The following is a 22,495-nucleotide window of genomic DNA, read 5'->3' as shown; positions in this document are numbered from 1 at the left end:
CATTCTAAGTCCTGAATTTGGTGTTGACCCTGAAGAAGTAGGAATCACCGTCCTCATCACTACCACTTGTTGAAGCAGTTAATCTCTGAATGTTTCTATCCAAATACTGGCATTAGCAGCACGAGATATGATTGACTATATGGAAATAGAATCGTCTTGAAATCCTCATTTCCAAGCATCAACTTCTTTATTTCTGTTGCAATCTCCTGAAAATCAAAGCAAAAATATCGTTCAAGGACCTTTTACATATTACTGTGTAATTGTAGTATATCAAATAGTCTAAAGGCATGTTCGTTCTGCTCTATTATCTCCTAAATTTCTTTGATGCCAGCTGTTAAACATGGTATTTTGTTTCCAGGTTTCTATAGCAAAGCATTACTGATGTGCATTTCAAAAAGCCTTGTGAAAGCTGTTATCATTCAGCTCTTCACAGTTTGCTCATCTCATCTGGTATTGATTATTAACATGCAATTTATATATGTTAATCAGGGCTGGGCCTGTTCCACAGAGTACAAACCAGTCAATCTGAAATTTGCCAAGTGAAAATATTTTGGAGAGCTTAAGAAATATTCCTGGTACCAGCATTTACACTTAATGTAAGTATATCCAATACTGACACAATCAGTTGCAATCATTTGTTCCACTTTTCCTACTGAATTACAAAATATTTTGCACAATATTTTTTTCCTCAAATAACGTATAGTAAGCTTGGCAAGTGGGAAGACACAGGGAATAGTTTTATAAAACAATATGTCATTTTTCTTTTTCACAGAACATATGTCAGCCACTGGCAGTCTCAGGAGATCTAATCCATATGAGAGTTCCTTAAATGTGTTACAAAATGCAGGCAGAATCTTGCAAAGGAAACTTCTTTCTTCAATTTATAAACTTGGGATGACAATTAGGTCTAATCCATCATTCAATACAGTTAATTAAAAAAAAAAATTCCTTTATCTGTTTTGCACAGTAAAACTATAGGGTCTCTCCAGGCACTAGTGAAGTGAATACAACCTGTTTTGAAATGTAGGACCTCTTAATAATCTCCTAGTTTAGCCTGCAGACATGGTATACTGTGATTCTGATGTGATGCAACTTATTTTCCATTTGGTAATCTACAACGTGTCTTAAAATTATGTAAAGTGTGCTATCAATCTACTCACGTCATAGAAGTTGTTTTTATAACAGACATGGTAAGAGGTGCTTGAAATAGTCTAACTGTAGGGCCCATGAACTTATCCAAATGCTTGCAATTCCCTCTGCTGTTTTCACGAGACTGCCTCTGTTAAACGTTATCAGTGCAAAACTGAAATTTCTCATCATGTGGTCATCAACTTGTAACAGCAGTAACCCAGAGAAATAATTTGCTAAATTAATAGCATGCTATGCTTTATTGTAAGATGATTTCTGTCCCACTGAGGAAGTCAACCAGGTATTTTCAGCAAATCTGGGCATTATCCATGGAGTGAGTCTTCTTTGAGCACACAGTTATACAGCAGAGGAACAATCATCCACTGCCAGTAAATGTAAAGATATTCATCCAACCCATTTTCTTTCGGACCCATTCAGAAACTGAGAGAGCAACCTCTCTGCCTTTCTCAAACCAAATATTTGCAGGCTTTCACTCCCTGCAATGGAAAAATTGGTGCAAACTACCTTTAATGCACACAGCAAATCAGCATCCCTCCAGTCCATCTGCTGTATTCCACTACACATGAAATATGTGTAACTCGAAATAACCATTAAAGTATGCCAGTGCAAGGTTCTGCTAATATAGCTACTCTTTTGCTAAACTCATCCCATACTTAACCACCCATACTAAAACCAAGTGAATTTACTAGGGACAAGCAAGGGTATTCAGGCATTTCCCTCCCCTATTTCCTAGTGACTGTGTTCACAGTTAAGCATCTAAGAGAAAGCATTTGCAGAACCAGGCCATGGAAATATGTGCCAACAGAGAATCTTTTTCTTGATATCATAAAACCAAAATCTACAATCTCCTCACAGCTTTGGAAGGAGCTATATTGAAAACATGTGTCCTGCAGCTGGACTGCAAAGCAAATAGGATCCTAAACAACTGGGACAGGCACTGGTTGACCTGCGTCCTGCAAGAGAATTTTCTCTGTGCTGCTTTACTTCCTTTGTTGTTCATTTGCTCTTCTTCATCTAATATAGGGGATTTACCTCTGCAGAAACATCATGGAGCTAACAGGTGCTTGAGAAAAAGACAAAGGGTCCTAAAGAATAAGTACTAGTGGTGGAAAATTTCTCAAAGCTCTCTGACAAAAAAGTTGCATTTTCTTTTTTCCATATGAAACAGTATGCTTTTATATGAAAGGAGCAACAATGGCATATACACAGGAGTAGAAGAATTATCTTCAATGCATTATGATTAATTTACCTTAAAAATGGGTTTCCGTCCTTAGCATTTCTTTAGATTTTACTGCCTATTAATTTGTATCTATGAAATACTTACAATTCGTAAATGTTCTTTCTGTCTGTAATGTTGATAAATTACCCTGAGAATGTTACTTAGCATTTTATATTTCAAAGAACATTTTTTTAATGTTCTCTGCAATCATCTTTTGGGTAAAAATTTTATATTACTAAAACTTGTGCAATCTTCATGTTCAGAGAAGGAATCTTGATCTGACTACATTCAGCACTATCTTGTCCCTTTTGATATTTTCACATATATTGTCAAAATCATTTTCCTTGGCATGCTTTTTTCTTCCACATTCCTAAGTTGTCAGATTCTTTCTTTCTGGAGGTAGTTCCTTGCCGTCAATTTCCAGTGCTCTATGAAGTTCTGCTGCCACTTATTTATCAGCTCCATCTCCTGTGCTCCTGCCATCAACTCTCCATGTTGGACCAAGGCACAGATATCAGATAAAGCCTTGAGCACTGGGATAAAGTTGTGTTTTCCCATTAAAAAAAATATATATCTTTCATTCAAACTTTCAAAATCTTTCATTCCCTAGTTTGTATATAAACTCGAATTTGAGAATAATTGATCTTGAAATGTCTGGCAGATTATACAGCCTGCTAAAACAAGAGCAGGAGAGCTCTCTCCATCCAGTCCCATAGTTTGTGTGAATCCATGTGGATCCAGCAGGAGACTGATTCAGAGTGTCAGGGGTAGGGGACCAAAGGAGACCTGTACGTCCACCCAATCAAAACACAGGGTCCTCCGCTGTGTCTGAGGGCATTTTCTGGGAAGAGAGAAGAGTGTGACAATGCTAAACCAAACAAGAGAGGAGAAGACAAAGGTCTCTTTGTCAAGTTTCCAAGACACTGTTGCCTTCATCCTTTCCCGGTGTGCAGAATGCTTCCCCTGGCCTCCTAATGAAGCTGCCAAACACCCGCCCTCTTAATATTTCATGCATCATTTCACTGCATAGACCTTTCTATCCCCAGCATTTGCCCCATATCAGTTTTTATCCACCGTATCCTTACAGTCCTGGGGAGTGAGTAACTTCACTCGTGAGGCTGCTCTGTTACAGAAAGCAGTGCTGCCTTTCCCAGTGAATGCAGGAAGGTCTAACACTCGAACTTCAGACTGTAGGAATGAATCTATGATCTTTTTCATGGGTGAAGCTGTCTGATCATATTCTGTCAGCTGGGAATCACAGCCCAAGTTCACATTGGGGGTCAATACTGGTTTGTTTTCCAAGTGTTAGCATTAAAGCAAAAAACCAAAAAACTAAGAAGTCAACTGATAAGTTTGGCAACCCCCAAGTCAGCTGTCTGTAACAGAATTATGTAGATTAATCCAAGCCAAAAAGTTATACACAGTTACACCATTTCTGTCTACTGCACCTTCAGGCCCAGAAGAGTGTTCCTTTGTGCAGCAACAGGAAGCTCATTCTGTGCTCATTCAGATGCACTTTGTTATCAAATGAGTCACTGTGGTCTTTGCCTCTATCCCGCTGCGAGTTTATATTTGGTTTTTTCATAGTTTTGACTTTGCATACATGAGCATTTTTTACACCCATTTGTAAAGTTCAATGTTATGTTGATAATATGTTTCCACTTCTCAGAACAGCGTCATGTTTTTTAAAATCTACTCTAATCCAAAATAACAAACTGTGCTTAAAGGCAGGGAATAGACATGTTGAAGGAGACAAATTATGCCCCAGATCATTAACATCAGTCCATCTTCACAAAAGTCAGGTAATTTATGCCAGCTGATACTTTGGCTTTGCATTTTAAGATTCAAATAAGAAATTATGAAAACAATACTGAGAGTGATCTAGAGAGTTATTAAAAAGCTTTGGAATAATTATTTTAAGGTTTCATGTCTGCATTTTCGTATAAAACCCTAATGTTTACTAATCAGGTCAAGGCATGTGTCTATTCGGGAGCCATCACAGTATTGTTGAAGAATTTGGCAAAACTCTCAGATCTACTCTCGTTTATAGCACTTATTGCCAGAATGCTCTGTCATTTTCCAAGAAATGTGTATTTCTTGGACTCGTTGTCCCAGCTGGTTTATTGATTTCATGGTTCTCCTTTCCAAATCGCTGTTCCAGCTCATTGATGATTCTATCCAGTGCTGGTTACACAAAATGTTGTTGAAAGTCATCTTTACTTTGAAAAGCCATGTGTTGACCAGTATTTTTAGTTGACAGATATACTTAGCCAAGATGACAATCTCCAAATTTTCTACTTCTGTTTTTTTTCTGCAGAAGGCAATGAGCTGTTTGCTGCAATAAACTCTTCTGTTTTGCCCATACTATGGCCACAATCCATGCTCTAAATCACTGTCTACATTATTTTAACATAAATCCCCTTTCAAATACCCTTCTAATTCAATGGCATGCTGTAAATCAAATGCACACTATTATAACTGCCTTGAGACTCTACTGGAGCTCTTCAAATATACTCTTTAAAAGCACTGACTTTATGGCAAGCTTCAGGGCAAATTTACAGCATGATACACAAAGACTTAGTCACAGGATAAAATTCTGCATGCAGAGAAGCTTAATAGCTTGGTCTTCTCAAACACACAGGTGGTTCACTTTAGAAGTATATATAGTCCCACTGAAGTTAATGGAATTATGTGTATGCTTAAGGTTAAATATATGCATAAGTATTTTCAGGAATATTTCCAATATTCCCATTTATCTAAATAGCTACAGATTTAAAATCTTACCTCTAGCAACCAGCTTAAATTTTTCTCTTCCAAAGCGCTTCATGTGCTTTTGGGGTGGCTGGCAGATTCTTGTGGTTGGCAAAACTTGCTAAAAGGAATCCATTAGCTTAGATCATCAAGATATTGGCTCCAATTAGTCACACTTATTAAAACTGTTCCTTAGAAGTGGGCCTGGGTGATAACAGTCAGACACGAAGAGTCCACAGGTGCAAGTTTAGGGCCATCTCAGTTTGCTCTTACAGTTTCGGACAAGGAAGTATGTTACAGGTTTGCAGAGTTTTATTAAGCAAAATGGAACATAGGCAAAGGCTACACCACTGCCTTTCTTTCCTCCCCAAGAAAAAAACAACAAAATAAAAACCTCAGTGTGACCTCCAGCCCTCGCACTTGCTCCCCACTGACAGAGAAGACTGCTTTTGCCAGGCAGCCTCGGAGTGCTTCTTTCTCTGCTTTGTATGTGTGTCTGAGGCTTTAAACCCTCTCTACCCAGCTGATTAGAAAGGATATCAAGCTGACAGCCATGATGAAGACGACCAGGAACAGCATGAATAATGGTCCTCATCATTTGATATAAACTAATATATCAGATATTTTCCAAGAGATTTCTACCACTGCACAGCAGCTCTACTTTCAACCTGCAGCTGGTCTCTGGGTACACAATCATGTGAACAAACCAGGACTAGCCCTGAACAACTGTAATGAAGAACAAAGAGTCTATGCTTCAAACCCCAACTTTCTGATCATCTGCTCAGGAATAATAGGTTCTGTAAGAGACAGGACATACTGAAAATGCTAAAAAAGTTAAACTGGTTAATATTTGTACAGCAGTTTTGTTGTATGATAATCCAAGAGAAAATGTCTCAATGTACTTGCCTTCCAAAGGAGTCCCAAAGGAGGAGTCCAGATTGCAATTCACATCTAGATTGTCTGATTTATGAAGCTCCTCATCTGCTGAATTCAGCAGCCTACAGAAACTAATCCCAACATGCTACCATTATGAGAAAGCTAAATATTATTCTTTGTTTCTCAGGCAGAGAACTAAAAACTGGAAGATCAAACAACCCATTGCATAGCACTGAGCAAGATATTGGCAACCACAGACCATGTCAATGCCATTTCTGCCCCAATGTTTCAGATCAAACACTGTCATGAATGATTGCATATTTTGTCTGAAGAACAGCTTCTTCCAACTCAACAGAACTTGGGTAACAAACCATGCTTCTGCAGTCTCTTAGTTGTTTAATGGGCTTTTCCAGAAGGTCAGTATTATATGATAGTTAATTATCACCGATTTTTTCATTTTAAGGCCACCTCAGATCATCCTACAAGATTAATAGTGCTAGCTGGAGGCCTGATCTAACTACTTCACTTGCATAGATAAGTTCTTGCACATGCATAAGCACTTTGCACTCAGTGAGAGGAAGCATTTGACTTACCCACATGAGTGTATAAAGTCCTGGAATCATGGCAGTCAGGCTTAACTGCTCAGTAGATATTAAACATCCAAGTTTATATATAAAGTTTCTGTGTAGCTTAGAATGGATGCCTGCCCTTACTGTCATTTGTATGATACAAGAAACTTGAGCAGAAAAATTAAGAGATAAATTTGCTAATGTATGACTGAACACAGATATTACACAGATAGTCAAAACTAAGGGAGTGTGTCACCCTAACCCCAATCCAGGACCTACAGCTATCATTTAAGAAAAATATTACAGGGAGGTATTTACCAATGGTGTAATAAACTATAATGAAATAAGCAAGGACATCATAGTTAAAGATTGAAAGTTTTGTTTAAAATATGGAAGCATAAGAAGTGAGGTTCTAGAGAGGCTACCCCGATAACCTACTATTGAAGCCCACTCTTTTATTAGAAAGCTGAACACTAAAAGAAATTCTATGGTGAGCAGTTTTTATTTTGCTTATACAAACCAGTGTTTTCTACTAATGTTTTCTAGTAATGTTCAGTTATTCCTGAACATGGCAGCTGACAGATCTCTTTATGAAATACTTATCAAACCAACAAACAAGGCTACTTTAGACTTTTAGAAATTATGTTATAGGAGAGTTGCACATGCAAAATAAATTTGAATTAACTAATCGTAACTTGCTTCCAGTTTATTTAAATGGAAAAAGAAACAAATGTTGGTCTATAACTATGATTTTTATTTCAAAAGGCCAAACTTTAAAGAAGGGAAGCTGAGTAAAGTAAACTTTCCTGAAGTCAAGAATATGAACACTTAAGAGCCTTGGAATTTCCTTCAACAACATGTGCTAAAACTATCTGGAACTGGTTAAGTGGTGAAAACTGTAGGGAAAGGACTTCAGAAGTAGCTAGATGATAAGCATTTCCAAACGCATTTTAGGAGTAAGCACAGAAGCGGATACACACTTAGAAGGCCAACATCGAAGCGGATAAAAAAAGTGTCTCACACTAGGTGAGATATTTCTAGTAGAAAGAAGCAAGTGGTTCATCAACTTTAGGAAAACAAAGGCTGTGAGGGCAGTTGATCACAGTTTTCCAACTATCCTTGAAGTTGCTACTACCAAAAGTTACTAGCCAAAAAGTTATACTACCATCACAAGGAACTGGGCTAAAAAAATACACTTCATGGAGATTTAAAGAGGAAATAAGGTTTCTTTTCAGAAAATTTTTGAAATAGCCTACTAATAGGGGCAGAGCAAGCAAAAACCTAACTAGTTTTACAGTAAACTATGAAAGGATAATGACAGTGTAACTTCTCAGGTCAGGACAGAAAACAGCAACTGAAAAGGTCATTCCAGACCTACAGCCCATGCTCCTATCTTTAGCCTAGTGCTTTGCCCTATTCTAAATACCCTAATAAGTAAATGCAATTTCTTGTGCTTTATCAACTCGTACAATACATCTTCAGGGAAAACAATAACCAAGCTCTTGTGCATGTTTTTCCCAGAGCCAGGGACTGGAGCCATGGCATTTGGATGAAAAAATCTTTATTCTTGCCCAGTTTTCTTCTGTGGAGCCAAAGTGTCTGATTCTGCTGGCATCCAGTTTCAGTTCTGATTTCAGTCCAGTGAACCTGGTAACTCTGGACTGTGATCTTTTACACCACAGAATTTCTCCTTGTCTTTGTAGCCAAGTTTATCATCATCACTTCTCACAATAAAGTAATGCTGCTGACTATTTCAAATTGTTTCTCACTGTACTTTCTGGCCTTTCTATCCTGAAGTTCACAGAACTGACATGTAAACTGTTTTTCTCCTTTACTCCTTTCTTTCCCTGATTGTACAAAATTACTCTAAAGAATCACGTCATCTGTTTCAGTCATCTTTGCTTTTGGCAAGTAATGTTTCAATATCCATTTCCTGATCCTATTCCTAAACAATCATAAATAGAAAAATGTGAATATAAATATGCCAGTATGAAGTCAATGCCAAATGACTTATGTCCCCAATGTCCTATATAATACCAATATAATCAACATTTCAAACCCTGCAAAAGGTTTTCACATTTGAATTGTCACCGCAGGCTCCATGAAGCTGAGACTAGAGTGCCGTTGGTTCTACAGCACACCAGCTGATCCAGCTGAAAGAGTGCAGCTTTAGATTTTAGGCTCAAAAAACTAGAAGCAATGACCCCATTTTCTAGATGTCACCAAGCTGCAACATAGGCAAATAAATATAAACCTCATGTGGATAAGCATGTCTTATTCCATGGTCTAACAGGGGAACAAGGGACAGGCTCTCCTCTGACTTTGGGAAAAGAAGTGTTGGTTTGTGAGAGCACCAGGGTTTATAATGACTAAGAGATGCAGATTTCTGCATCATTGGATAACTACATGCTCTTAATCTTTCTCTTTAAGTCTTGATCTACTTTCTCTTTTGAAGTGTCCCCGGCTAAAAGAGCACTTCCTTTTGTTATTGGCCAGGAAAAGCAGATTTCAACATTTGCTTTCTCATCAGTGAAAATTAAAAAAGGCACCTAACTTATGCAGTTTGGTATTTCTCCAGACCACCAGAAAACAAATTAAAAACGTGCACAAGAAAATTGCTGTTAATTCATACGGACTCAGGGTATCAACAGCCTAATGGTTTAATGGACACCTCTGTTTTTTTACAGTGAAAGATCTTAATTGCAATCAACAGATTTTTCCACTGATTTTAAAGATGCCCAGGTTTCATCTTTCATTCTCAAGGATTTTTATTACACCAACACATACATCACAGTCCAGCATCCTTATATACTGCTTTGGTAAGGACTCCCATCTTGTTTTAGAAAAATGATGATTTTGATGAGTCTTGACATATACTCTGCAGCCCGTTTACCTTGTGCTGGCACCTACACCCTGGTCAGGCAACACCCTCCCGAGGGACAGGGAAATTACACCTTTCCTAACAGTAAATGAACATGCTCATCTGGAAGAAGCTTGAAAAAATTTCCTGAGTTAGTTTTCTGCCAATTCAGTGGTCTGAACCAGCCCTACAGATGGTGAGGCAATTTCCAGAGACGGCAGAGGAGGAACAGGATCACCTCTGGCCAGGGGCCACTCCAGCAACTCCACTTCTGAGGTGAGAGAGACTTTTTCAGAGGAGCTAGAAGAGACCGCAACTCAGCTACTGAGAACTGCAGGCTTAAGAGTAATGGCACAGTAGATGGAGATTTCTTTATAAAACATTTAAATTATAATTTGCCTGATGAAGCACTTGAACTTCAGTTTAAGGAGCACCTTATTTTGTGTTCTACTAAAACAGTCTTTTAGAGGTTAATAGTCCATTTGGTATGCTCTCTTTGAAGAAGAGCTACCGTCATGCTCATTTTAATGCTCTCAGACCTTTGCTTTCACCACACAGACACTGCATTACAGTTTCCCAAGCAGGGTGTGCAAGCACAGGGAGAACAACTGCCCACCAGCAAGCAGGCACTCACTAAGGAGACAGATCAGGTACTGGCACAAATATCCCCTTTCAGACCTATACTGGCCACTTCAGTGCCCCCGAGGCCAGGCATGCCCTTCTGGAAGCATCAGCCCCTCAGTCAGTGGAGAGGGTGTGTTGTTCCCAGTACAATGGTGCTGCAGCAGCACAGGGCTAGTACTCAGGAGAGGCACTGAGCAGATGCTCTGGATCGCTGCTTGGTGGCCTGGGCTCTGGGCATTGCTTGCTGCAGCTGCTGCTACGCTGTTCTGTACATATGCAATAAACTTAAAATCTCTGCTCATCTCTCTACCCTGCTGCCCAGCACGCTAACGCTGAAACAGGATGAAAATTGAAGTGAACAATAGTTGAGTCAGAAAGGAAGGTGGCCCCTTTTCCACCATCACAGAAACAAGCTTCAAATGTGAGTTTTATCCAGTTATCTGAGCCATTTCTCTTCAGAGGAAGCCAGAGGCAACTCTCATGGCCAGAGCCACCACCACCGAGGTTTTGAGCTCTCAGCACTTTCAGAAGCAACACAGCTCCAGCAGTTGCTTCCCAAACACGTAGCTTTTGGGGAGAAAAACTTTTCATCCCCTCACCAATATCACCGTTACATCAGACCATCTTACAGTCCAGTACCAGGATCTTATTTCTGGCCTTGGAGGTATGTTCACTTGCTTCGGCATCACTTTACATATGCTAAAGCCAAACATGTGCTAATGCAACAAGCCGCCCGCAGCTTTGCTGTTCTGCATATGCACAATTACTTGTGCTGAGTCTCCAAATTAGTCTCCTGAGTCTAGATTAATTCACAAGGAAGAGTGCTTGTCACAGCTACCAGGGTGGATACAGTGCTCTTCCAGCATGGACCCATGCCAGGTTCAGTTCAATCCCCAGCTGCAGAGCAATCCATGCTTTTCAAATGAAGGAGGACAAGTTTAGCGCATAACATAACAAAGCAGAAAATAACTCTATTTCATGAGAGGTTTTGAAGTTTCTCCATTTATTTTTGTTTCACTGAAGAAATGTCGCAGTCAGTTTCCTACATCCCAGATGACTGACCAAACCACTCAGGATCACAGAGCTACCCCGAGGGCAGTTTCTGGATTGTCACCGGGTACCAGAAAACTGTCATGTCAGGCTGTGTGTGACTTCGGATCTTCAGGTCTTGAATGCAAGTGTTAGACTAACCTCCCACTTCTGTTTTACTGAAGCTATCAATAAAGGGTGTTCAATACCACTTAACTTGCATTATAAACATGTGATCCTATAAAGTGTTTTTTAATTTGATAGTAAGATAAGTAGATTTTTCCAAACTACTGTGTCACTGAGTTGCTGATTTTAATAGGGGTTTCCGTAGAAATTCTTAATTGAGGCAAGTTTTGATTAAGTTCTCATTCAATTTTCTTAGAAGGGCCCGAGTGCACGAACAGGCTGTGCAGCCATTTCCCCCCACTGCTAAGGGCTTGGCCACCCCTGCTCAAAGCTGCCTGTGGTATAGTGTAGCTGTTCGATCTGGGATCAGACTTGCATGGAAAAACATTGTAAGAAACCCCACTCCTTCACTTGGGAAGTGGTTTGGTTTTGGGTTTTTTTAGACTAAAAGTTTTCTGCTAAAAGTCTTTGTCATGAGAGTAACTATAAAGTTTGGTTTCCAAAATTCTAGTAGGCTGTCAAATACTAAAATTGTGTTTGAAGAGTCCCTGCAACTATTACTTTTTAATGATATAATATTTAATAAAAATGCTTCAAGGTTGTTGCTGTGGACTACCTAGATCACCTGCAGCTATAGGAATAAGCATCCTGTAATGTATAATGAATGCTGAGGCTCTATTTAGTTTTGCCCAGGGCTTGTTTTGCCTTAAAATGTTGGGTTTTGTTTTGGGGTTGCTTGTTTCAGTAACATTTGTTGTAGATTTAAAGGGCTTAACAATAGTCCAGGGAGAATTCTAGTGCTGGTGTTTTACATTTTTATGTAGTAAGTACTAAACTTTGTTGCATAGTTGATCTTCAACTCGTCCAAGATCAGTTTTAACAGAAAAATCACCATTGTTTATAGCTAAGACCACTGGTAGGCAGGATAATGGGGAGGTAGACTGATCTGTCCTTCCCCTGGGACGCAGGAGAAATGAAAAGGTTCCCTGTCCACTCCTAGCTTAGATGAAATGCTAACAAGAAGCAGGGAACCCTATACACTGTCAAGTCTCTATTTCAAAGGAAGCAGAGCGCTTACATTTTTATGAATAGTGCTGAGCGCCAAAGGTATTGGATAAACATACATCATTTCCGTGCAGTTTTATGAATCATTCTGTAGCATGTATTAATCCCAGATGGTATGGGAACATCACCTTTTAAATGAATACTGGTGTCTGAACCTTATTTATTTCTCCTGACCAAAACAACCACAACCCTAAAATACCCACCTAGAAAGCTCCCCGTTCTCTCTCATCTCTTGAGGGACAGCCTTCCTCCACCTGACAATTTTAAGTTAGTTTAGATGCTTCAAAAAGCTTAAGAGCTCATCAGTTCCAGGCCTGCTGAACAGATTTTGTCAAGCTTTTAGGTATTTGACAATACTAGGTTATTTTCATTGTACAGATGGAGAATGAAAGCACAGACAGGCATGCAGCGTTTGGTTTTTCAAGGCACTTGGCTGCCTATACTTACAGGTAATTGCTCAGCACTTCTAGAAAGCACAGAAACAGAGGTGTGGGTACTTTTGAAAGCACTCATTTCCTTGATCATCGTCTTTGTAGGAAGATCACCTAGGCCAAGTTTTTTTTACAGCAGCAAAAGTTACCCTACCTTTGATCATTCCCAGGATGAGTCTCCAGTTCAACTCCAGCTGCAAGTCTTGAATTCCACTAGTCAAAACATGCCAAATCTTGAAGGGTTCGATAATTTCAAATAATTACTACAGTCCTTCAAGTTCAGTGTTTACTGAAGAAAGTAAACATCTATAGAGGCCCGCAAAAAATGAAGTGCAGCTTAGCTTCTTGATTCACTTTTTCCAACAGTGGCAACACTTCTGTGAGCACTTTAGTAGGGATTCAAGAAACCCGATACATCCAACCACAGCACCATTACCTCAGTCTAAAGCAAACCAGAGCCAGTTAATTCTGGATGACTAACCGCTCTATGAAATCCCAGAGATCAATGACAGAATGGCTTGTGAGAATCAATGGGATGACAAGCTGTAAATAAGCATTAACTCCCAAAAGACAGGATCTTGTTCACTAGTACTTTCCTTAGACATACAGGATCTACCAGCCAAGATCTTTAAAAGATGTTTTAAATTCAGTAGATAAAATAGAGGTTCATCCATGAATGATCCCCACTGGTATCTTCTCCACATCACATGTAATGACAAAGTTCAAGTTTGCATTTTTAGAGCATCATTTCTAAATTATCACACCATAGCGGCATGCAGATAATTTTCAGAGACAAAATTTTTTTTTTTTTTTAATTACTTGCCAGAAGGCCATGCAAATCATCACTAGACTAGGTTAGGCTAGAGCAGGTAACTAAACCGTGCCACAAGCCACAAGCCCCCATTGGTGAAATAAAGGGCAAAAAGGGCACAAGACAGCTATCTGAAATCTCCCATTTTCTTGTCCATGTCTGAGAAAAAGTATACTAAAACTATATACGTTTTTACTGAGATAATACAAAAAACCTTACCTTTTTTCCATTAGCTAGCAATATATTCTAGTAAATACATTTTTCATTCCTGCACAAATCAGACTAATTATTCCATTATGAAATAAGAAAATATATTTTTTGACATATCTTTGCCATTTAAAATTATCTTATTCTTACGGGATTCAAGCAACTGTCCCTTAAAGCATGCCAGGGGCATGTGAATGATAATGCAAACAGAAGCAAGGTCTGAAAAGACTCACATACAAAAATTCTCTGGAATTTTTAAACTTTTAAAAGCATGAGCTTATGACTGCAAACATGTGTAACACTATTTGGTATTAAACCATCTGAAATGAAGAAAAAGCACCAAAACCATCTTTCCAATTGAGTTATTCTTCACTTTTTAGAAAAACTATTTAAAGTATGTAATAATAAATCATAAAATCACATTTTTCTCATACTGAATAAGATCCACATATGTATTCAGGGGTCATATACAGGATCTGCAATCCCCAAACTGAAACCCTATTCCAGGTCCCATCTTGCCTTCAATAGAGAGCTCTTCCAGATTTGTAAAACAAATTGCAGTCTATTATCATTTTCCAAGACTTTCAGTCACCCACAAATGACTGGAGAAAAAAACTAAAATCAAGCCAGACAAAGAGCAAGAAGAGTCCATAGCATAGTATAAAAAGTAACAATACAGCAGCAAGCAAGGTAAGAAGAGATATTTACAGACAGGCTGCACTTAATCAATTGAAAACATTTAATATATATGAATGCTTTCCAGCTGCCTAAAACCTAGTAATTCCTGCTAACTGGTTGCATGCATAATCCTCACAAGGAGCATTTATAAGCTATTTCTTTGGCACAGGATTATTTTAACATTCTTATAGTTCATACCCCATTTACAACCTAGTTTCTGGTCATTGTACATACTACAAAAGATTTTTCCTTTGCTCTGAGTTGCAGGAAAAGGAGGCTGGAGCTGCTGGGTATGAGCTCTGGATACATTTTAGTTTGGGATATTTCTTTGACAGTAAAAGACGAAAGCACAGACAATCCACAATACTCCAATGAATTAACATCAGATGACTGTGCACAGTGGCTGTGACAAGCCATAATTTGAATCCAAACCATGTAGAAGGCCTAATTCTGTTCAGGCATAAATTGGAGCAACTCCACTGAAGCAAATCCAATCTACTGCAGAGGTAGCACAGGATGCACACACTGCCGTTCTGGGTGTTGCTGGTCCCAGCAAAGGACCCCGTGAAGGTATGGCACTGTAAGGCTCTCTTTTCTGTAGAAAACTTGGAGCCATGTGAAAAAAATTCACCAACCCCTTTATCACAGAAAGGGTACCACCCATGGTGACAAATACCAATCCCAACTCACTCCTCCACAGCAGCAGCTTCTCTCTGCAAGGACTGCAAGTTAGATCTGTAGACAAAAATTGCCCTGACACCTCTCAGAGCTCCTGTTTTAGGATCACTTCTCCAGTGCAGCAAAAAAAGCTGCAACACTTCCTTGAGATCCTCCTTGCTTCTGCTGCAGATGTACATCCCTCTGCAGCATGACACCCATAACAGCCCTGCATCACAACAGCCCCCACTGCTCCATCTCTCACCTCTTCCCTAGCCTTCCCCTTCCTAAGCCGGTGCATAGCCAGGACTGATGGCAGGTTTTTCTATTTCTTTCTAGTCCATGTTTATGGCCTCCTGGGACTCAGAGGTGGAGCCTGGATGTATTAGCACCTCCCTAAGCACACAAGGGAGAGAGGTTGTGTGCTCACAGTCCAACAGCCTGACCAGCCAAGGTAGGGGGAGTCCTTGTTCCTTCCCTCTGGACATGAGTGGCTGAAGACCTGTGCATTAACTTACCAAATGCAACAGGCTACATTTACATTTTGGCAAAAACTTGAAGGTGGTTGTATTGTCACCTATGGCTGCAGTGACTACAAAAAAGTAATTGCATGTATAATTTGCATATGCAAATTTTTTCCCAGATTTCATTAATCTGTTCCTAAAATTCCTGCCAAGGAAGTGGGAGGTCTGTTTAAGGATAGATTCAAGAGGATAAATTAATTGTTTTTTAATAGAGCAATTCTTCCACATTTATTTAACAGTCTTCCCCTAGCCACTGGTGTACCATTATCAGATTAAATAACGTCTAATCAGGCTATCAGATTATTGTATTTTTGTACGAACCAACAAATGTTTAATGGGTTTTATTTTAGAAGGAAAAAGATTCATATTACAGGAGATTAATGCTACAACAAAATATCTATATTAATATCTCTCAGCAATAAGGGATATGAATTAATGGATAGATGACCCAGTTACAAAAATGTGATCGTTTTAAAAAATTCAATATGATGTATTTTTAAACCTCACACTGTTAAGTCTTTGAATATGCTTCAACAAAGAAGCCTTCTGTTATGCAAAAATGTTGTACATCCTGGCACAGAAACATGAATTTGATTTTAATTGAAAGAAATCTTGACACCCTCTCACCTAGGAAGCAGGTTTATATTTCATAATGAAACTAGCATTCAGAGTCTTGATGGGCAATATCCTCTGCTGCCTGCCTGAGTTTTAATCCAGCAGTAAGCAAAGGCACTCTGCTTATGGCCAAAAAGATAAACTGCTTTTGACCACCTCTGGGCCACGCTGCTGAGCTGCTGGTACTGTCACCAAAAGGAAGAATTTAACGGGAGTAAAGGGGGTCAGCTTTCACCACTGCCTCAGTAGAGTGCTCTGATCACTTTGGTGGCAGTGTCTCACAAAGAAAAATCTTGAGGAAAAGAACATCTGCCTTCAAGGTCTCACCCAATCTACAACTCTATATGCAGCGTCTCTAGTTTCTGTATTGCAAGCAGTTCTATACTCTTTTTAAGAACTTAATTGGGCACAAATTTAGTCTTTAGTTCATTCTGAGAATAAGAAAAATGCCCAGATTACATGTCCTCTAATGAATAGTATTTTCTTTTCTCTTATTCCACAAGTTCTTCTCCTTGCTTACCCAAATATTCCTCCCTTCTCTGTCCAGCTCCTACCACTCAGCTTCAGAGAAGCCAGTCATCACATATATCCTTCATTCCTTCACCAATGACTCCAACACCATCCAGTAAAACAGTGTTGAATAACTCTTCAGAGCAAGATGTTTCAGACTAGAAGCACTTAGCTCAAGGTTAGACTTCACAATATTAGAGCAATAATGCCTCCATAAATGAAGTTTAGGCCATGTCAACTTTGTAGTTTTTAATGCTATGGCTTATTCCAGGATAAAGCATTTTTGGGGAAGCTTGAAAGCAGACTGAGAAAAAAATTGAAGGTGTTTTTTTTTAATAGTTCTCTGTTGTTTGTCTTATCATGCCATCACAGCGAGTCAGTAGCTCAGAGGGTTGTAAATACTGTCCTACCACATCTCTCTGGTTATTACTCAGCCAAGCCTTTCTAAAATATTTAAGTAATCGTTCTCTATCTCTATTAAAACAACAGATGGAATTCCCAACCTTCAATTTTATGTCGGGATTCTGCAGCAATTTATTAACAGCTTGAACTCTGTTCTCTTGAGGGTTTAACCTGACGGTTGAACCCAATTACATTACAGTTCTTTGTTCATCAAGGGACATATGTAATATGATATTAAATATGAAACAACTCATGCCTGAATAATGTAGTCTTTGTGATACAAATTAATGGAGTATGGAAGCCCAAGTTTCAAGCACACAAACTGTTCTTAGTTCTGATCTTACATCACAAAAATTCAGGACTAATTCTACTGCTGTCAGATGACTTACTAATGTAAAACTAGCATAAATTAGAGCTGAATCATGGTTTGTCTTTCTCTTGTATTATCGTCAAACCATTCTAAAGTCCTAGTCATGCAGCTCACAAGCTGGGTTATGACTCCCAGAAATGAGTATACATTTAAATCAGTATACGCCTCATCCATCTCATATCAGTCCCATCAACACCACCTAGGGGAACCCCTCCACACACACAGTACCCAGGCTATAATTTCATGCAGCTCAAATAGCGCTTCAACATAACATGGAAACCTCCCACACAGAGTGAGACATCATATACTTTGCTGTGGCAGTTGTATTTGCCATTGTATTTTAAAATCACTCCTTATAAGCTGACTTTGACAGGTTAACATATTGCTTTTTCCATTACGAATCCTCCCTTCCTACCCTATTTTTTCCTCCTTGCCTCACAATGCAAACCTTGAATGTTTGTTACCATGTTTCTCCCACAACTTGTTCCTAGTCCTGTGCTTCATGAATGACATTCCTGAGCTCATCCGTTAGGCTCAGGTGCTCCTGTACCTGTGTTCCAGACACACTTCCACTGCCAAGCTACAGATACATAAAAACAATTAACAAGTTAGACCAACACCTAATAACCAAGCAACCTTATATGCAGAAAATGTCACCTGCTAAAGAGCTGTTGCTTATTTTACAATAGCTTACACTTTCATTCTAAGGTTCAATGTCCAGCTGAAACATTGCTGTCGAACAGTCCCCTAGTAACACAGGGGACTAAGTGCATTCATTTTCATCTTAAACTATAATTACAGTAGCAAAGGAGTGTATTTTGAAACATTCAGCACACTTAAATTAGCAGGCTGTCAGTATACTTTGCACACAATAGGAGGAACAAGATAGGTGAAAATATATCTTCCTGAATGGCAGATTTCAAAAACCCACACCTAAAGTAGGACAGAATCAGTCTAAATCCACAGAGGAAAAATGAGCACTTCAAAGCATAAATAACTTCATTGCAAGAGAGATGTTTTAGAGAGATTAATTGTATTTGAGAAGAATACAGTAACTCAGCTATAAACAGAATAACTGGCAGCTCAGGTACAGGTACCTACACTGTAGGTGTCTAAATATGGAATGAGTAATTCCACACATACGCAAGGCAAACCATCTTTAATATAACCAGTTTCTCTTATGCTTTAAAACACCCCTTGCCCTGACCATAAAGTCCTGCTTAAAATCATATTAGTTAATACACCCCTTCCATATGAAGTCTAGAGACGGCAATGAAGACCTTTTGCTTTGCCAGATAGCAGTCTACTAGAAGAATTGTATTTTTACTGGCAATTCAGATAAAATGCAGTCTAAATGCCGCAATTCTGTTTCTATCCCATGAAGTAGTTTTGCTGCCAGCTCTAAAAACTTTAAAACAAATACTGGATTTTGAAATTATTTCATCAGAGAGCAATAACACTTTCTTTATGGTTCAGTTTATCATGTGTAATTGCCAGTGTTAATCTACACAGAAGTATTCTAAATCCCAGGCCTAAAGAAATGCTAACCTAGTCATCCAAGTTGTTTTTTTCATGGAGCCAAGTAGAAATGAAGCACACAGCTGAGTTTTTGAAGGAATTCTAGGAAGTTTTCAATCATTACCTTTCATATGGAGGGGTCCCCATTTCTTTTAACCTTTTATAAGATAAGTCTGTGATTTGTATCCTTTAGATACTCAAAGCTTGTCATATTTTTCATGTACCTTTCTGGTATGAATTTAAAATCCAGTCCAAAAGCTCCATGACTGACTCCATCCCAAATGATATACCTGAGGTACAGGAGGACTTCAACTGCATTGTTACAAGTGCCTCCACATACCCCACAGTTCCCTTTGCCTGCAAAGAGAAGGGATGGCTTAGGAAGGTTAGTACATTCCAGTCAAATCACTGGCATACACAACAAACAAGCAAACCAAAACCAAGGATATTCTGTTTCTCCTGTCTTTGTTCACCTCTAACACTCATGTATGTTGTAAGACAACCAACCTTTGTTCTCCTTTCACAAAGCATAAGCCTGACAGTGCTTTTTTTCCTCACAAAAGATACTTCACCTCTGAAAATGAGTCAGGTTTTTTTTTTTCCTTGCAACTCCTCATGTAATCCGAGTTGAACAGAGATCAAGACTATTGCTTTAATTATTCGGTTGTGCTTTTGGTGTTTAAGCAATCATGCTTCACTGCAGAGACAACTACAGTTCAAAGGCACATGCAAAGATCTCTTTGTAGGGTACATACCAATCCACCATGAGCTAAAGTAATAATAATTTAAGATTATTAAGAGAAACATTGGAAGCCCTGCCCCAAGGTCAGTGCATAGGCAATCCCTTCATGTATGCATCGCTGTGGCATATTGTGGTACAGAAGCAATTGCACCTTCAACCAAACAAGTATGAAATTTAGATCTGAAACTAAAGTTTTGCTTTTGTGAGAGAGTAAATATTATATTGATGACTTCTTAAAATTACCTTCCCGTCTTGTTGCACCAAAGCCTGTCAAGCCCCTGCCCTCTCCAGCTCCCAGCAATCTGGGTGACACACTGCTGTAGCCTCTCCTTTCCATCTCTGTGGAAGTCTGATGCTCCTCACCCACCACACTGACCCCATCCCACCCGATAACAAGGCTGCTCTCTATACTGGAGGTGACCTGCGGTTTACACAGGAACAAGTGAACAATTGCTCACACATTTCAAGACTTCAGGGAACTGACTTTAGATACGCTCTATTAAGCCTTTGCCCCATTCACTGCATAGCAGAAGCCAAAAATCTCATAACATGTGAAGTCTGTCTCATCTCAGCCATACCTGCCTGGGGGGAGTGCTAGAGCCCTCACGGGACAGAAGGTCAGCAAGCTCAGGTCCTCAGTCTCCTGAAATGCATACACATCAGATTTTTTTTCCTACTGGAATTGTTTTCCCTTGTCATTATGAGCAATGTAATACGTAACACATTCCACAGTGTAAATGAAAATTATTTTTTTAAATCATAAATATCTTTAGTTAGCAACACACAAATAAGCATCAAATAAGTAATCATTCTACAAACATGGTCCAGTCACAATATCAAGGGAGACAATGAAACAGTTTGTTGACTAACCTGTTTTAGTCACAGCTAATATTTATGACCATAATTACAATGCAGATCAAACTTCCCATTTAAGAGTAAATTATATTTACCTTTTACAAAAAAGACACAAATAAACAATTGCATAGTCCAAGGTTTCTGTGAGTTCAGATTCTCACATATTTAAATGTGTGCAGAGTCAGGATTATTACAAACTCAGTTTTGGTATGCTGTCTATTGGACTATCATCAACAAACATGAAGTTATTTTGGATATTGTTTTTGAAATGTTCCAGGGATATTTTAAAAGCACATTCTCTATATAGAAACAAAAATAAAAGACATACCTCACCATTTATGAGCAATCTTGCATTATCAAAACATTAACCACACAACAATACTTAGCTACTGAACAGTAATCTGTAGGTGAAAAGTCAAGTGGATCTTCAAAATTCAATTCTTCAGTAACTTTTTTTGTCATGTAAAAGTGGCACTGTCATACAGCTGAAGGGGCAGAATCCAGAAGACAGGGAAAGACACATCCAACATTCACACATGAAACCGCTGAAACCCCAGACCAGAACCTCGGTGCCTTGTCGTGATGCTATGCCATATCTGGCCTTGCCCTTCTCACACACAGCCTCACTCAAACCCATTAAAGGCAATGGGGGTGATGCCTCTGAAGAGTTGAAATCGGGCCCTATAAGGGGAATTTTACAGAGCTCACACCAGGTAGTAGGTGCTTTGGTTTTAGTTGACTGGGAAAACAGAAATAAACAGCTATTATCTTCTTAACCCTCATCAGTTCTTTCATTGCAGTGTAAGAAATAAAGTGACATTCTTATTTACTTGATTTTGTAGCTTTTTCTTTTAATAATAAAAGAAAAAAGCAGAAAGGCCACAGGTTAGTTATAAATGCAGTATAAATGCAATACTGTTCCTTGGTAACCAATCAAACCAGTTCTTAAACTTTTCCTAGAGTCTAAGGTCTCTGTTAAATAGCTACCAACAGGCATAGGCAGTTGGAAAGAGAGGAAAAAGGTCAGCGATAGATTTTGTGCTTCTTTGGGAAAATATACATTTTGCAATTAAAGATTTCGTTCCTATTTTGTTGTTACACAATACTATTGCTATACAAAACTACTGGGATTTTTTTTCATATACACAGCAAGAGAGCTCATGATGCATACTACCCTAGAGCACTACCCCAAGGAAAAAAAAACATCTGTATCAAGCTGGCAGCATTCACATGAAATTCATACTCTACTGGCAAATATTGGTCCCTCTGAGCAAGAACTAGGTGAATTTCACTGATCCAGGCAGGCAGGTGGCTTATCATCCTGTAGGCAACGAGGAAAGGGAGAAAAGCTCTCTAGAGACAAGGACCAGAACATAGACTGAATAGGTTAGAAAGGAAGGACACTTGGCTATCCAAGCTAAGAGCTTTTTTTATTATTATTTAATGTATTTTTTTAAACTGTTCTGTACAGCTCTTGCCAGACATGGGTAGAATTCAGGGAAGAGGCAAATTTCAGATCCTAGACCTCACAATTACCCTCAAGAGCAAATGAGAAAACATTAACAGCGCTACCACAGAAATAGTAATAGGAATCTATAGACCACAGAGCTCTTCACACCAACAGTGGCTCTAGGACCCTGAAGAGTAGAGTAAAACAAGCCTCCAAAGTTCTCCTTTCAGTTTGAGAAAATTAAAAGAAAAAAAAAAGACAAATCAGTAAAAGATGTACTTTCCTTTAGTAGACTATTCCCAGGTGCAAACAGTAAAAATCTTAATTAGTTAATGTTTATAGTAATCAATTTAGATCATATGAAGGTGATTGTTTACAGTGCTTTGCTAAGTCATGACAAACAAGCACTGAATGGAAACTGTTCAACAGCCTACAGTACACACACAGGCGTTTGACT

This window comes from Strix aluco, chromosome 8 (genome assembly GCF_031877795.1).
Source record: "Strix aluco isolate bStrAlu1 chromosome 8, bStrAlu1.hap1, whole genome shotgun sequence".
Classification (NCBI taxonomy): domain Eukaryota; kingdom Metazoa; phylum Chordata; class Aves; order Strigiformes; family Strigidae; genus Strix; species Strix aluco.
The sequence above is the reverse complement of the archived record's forward strand: the minus strand, read 5'-3'. Positions refer to the sequence as shown.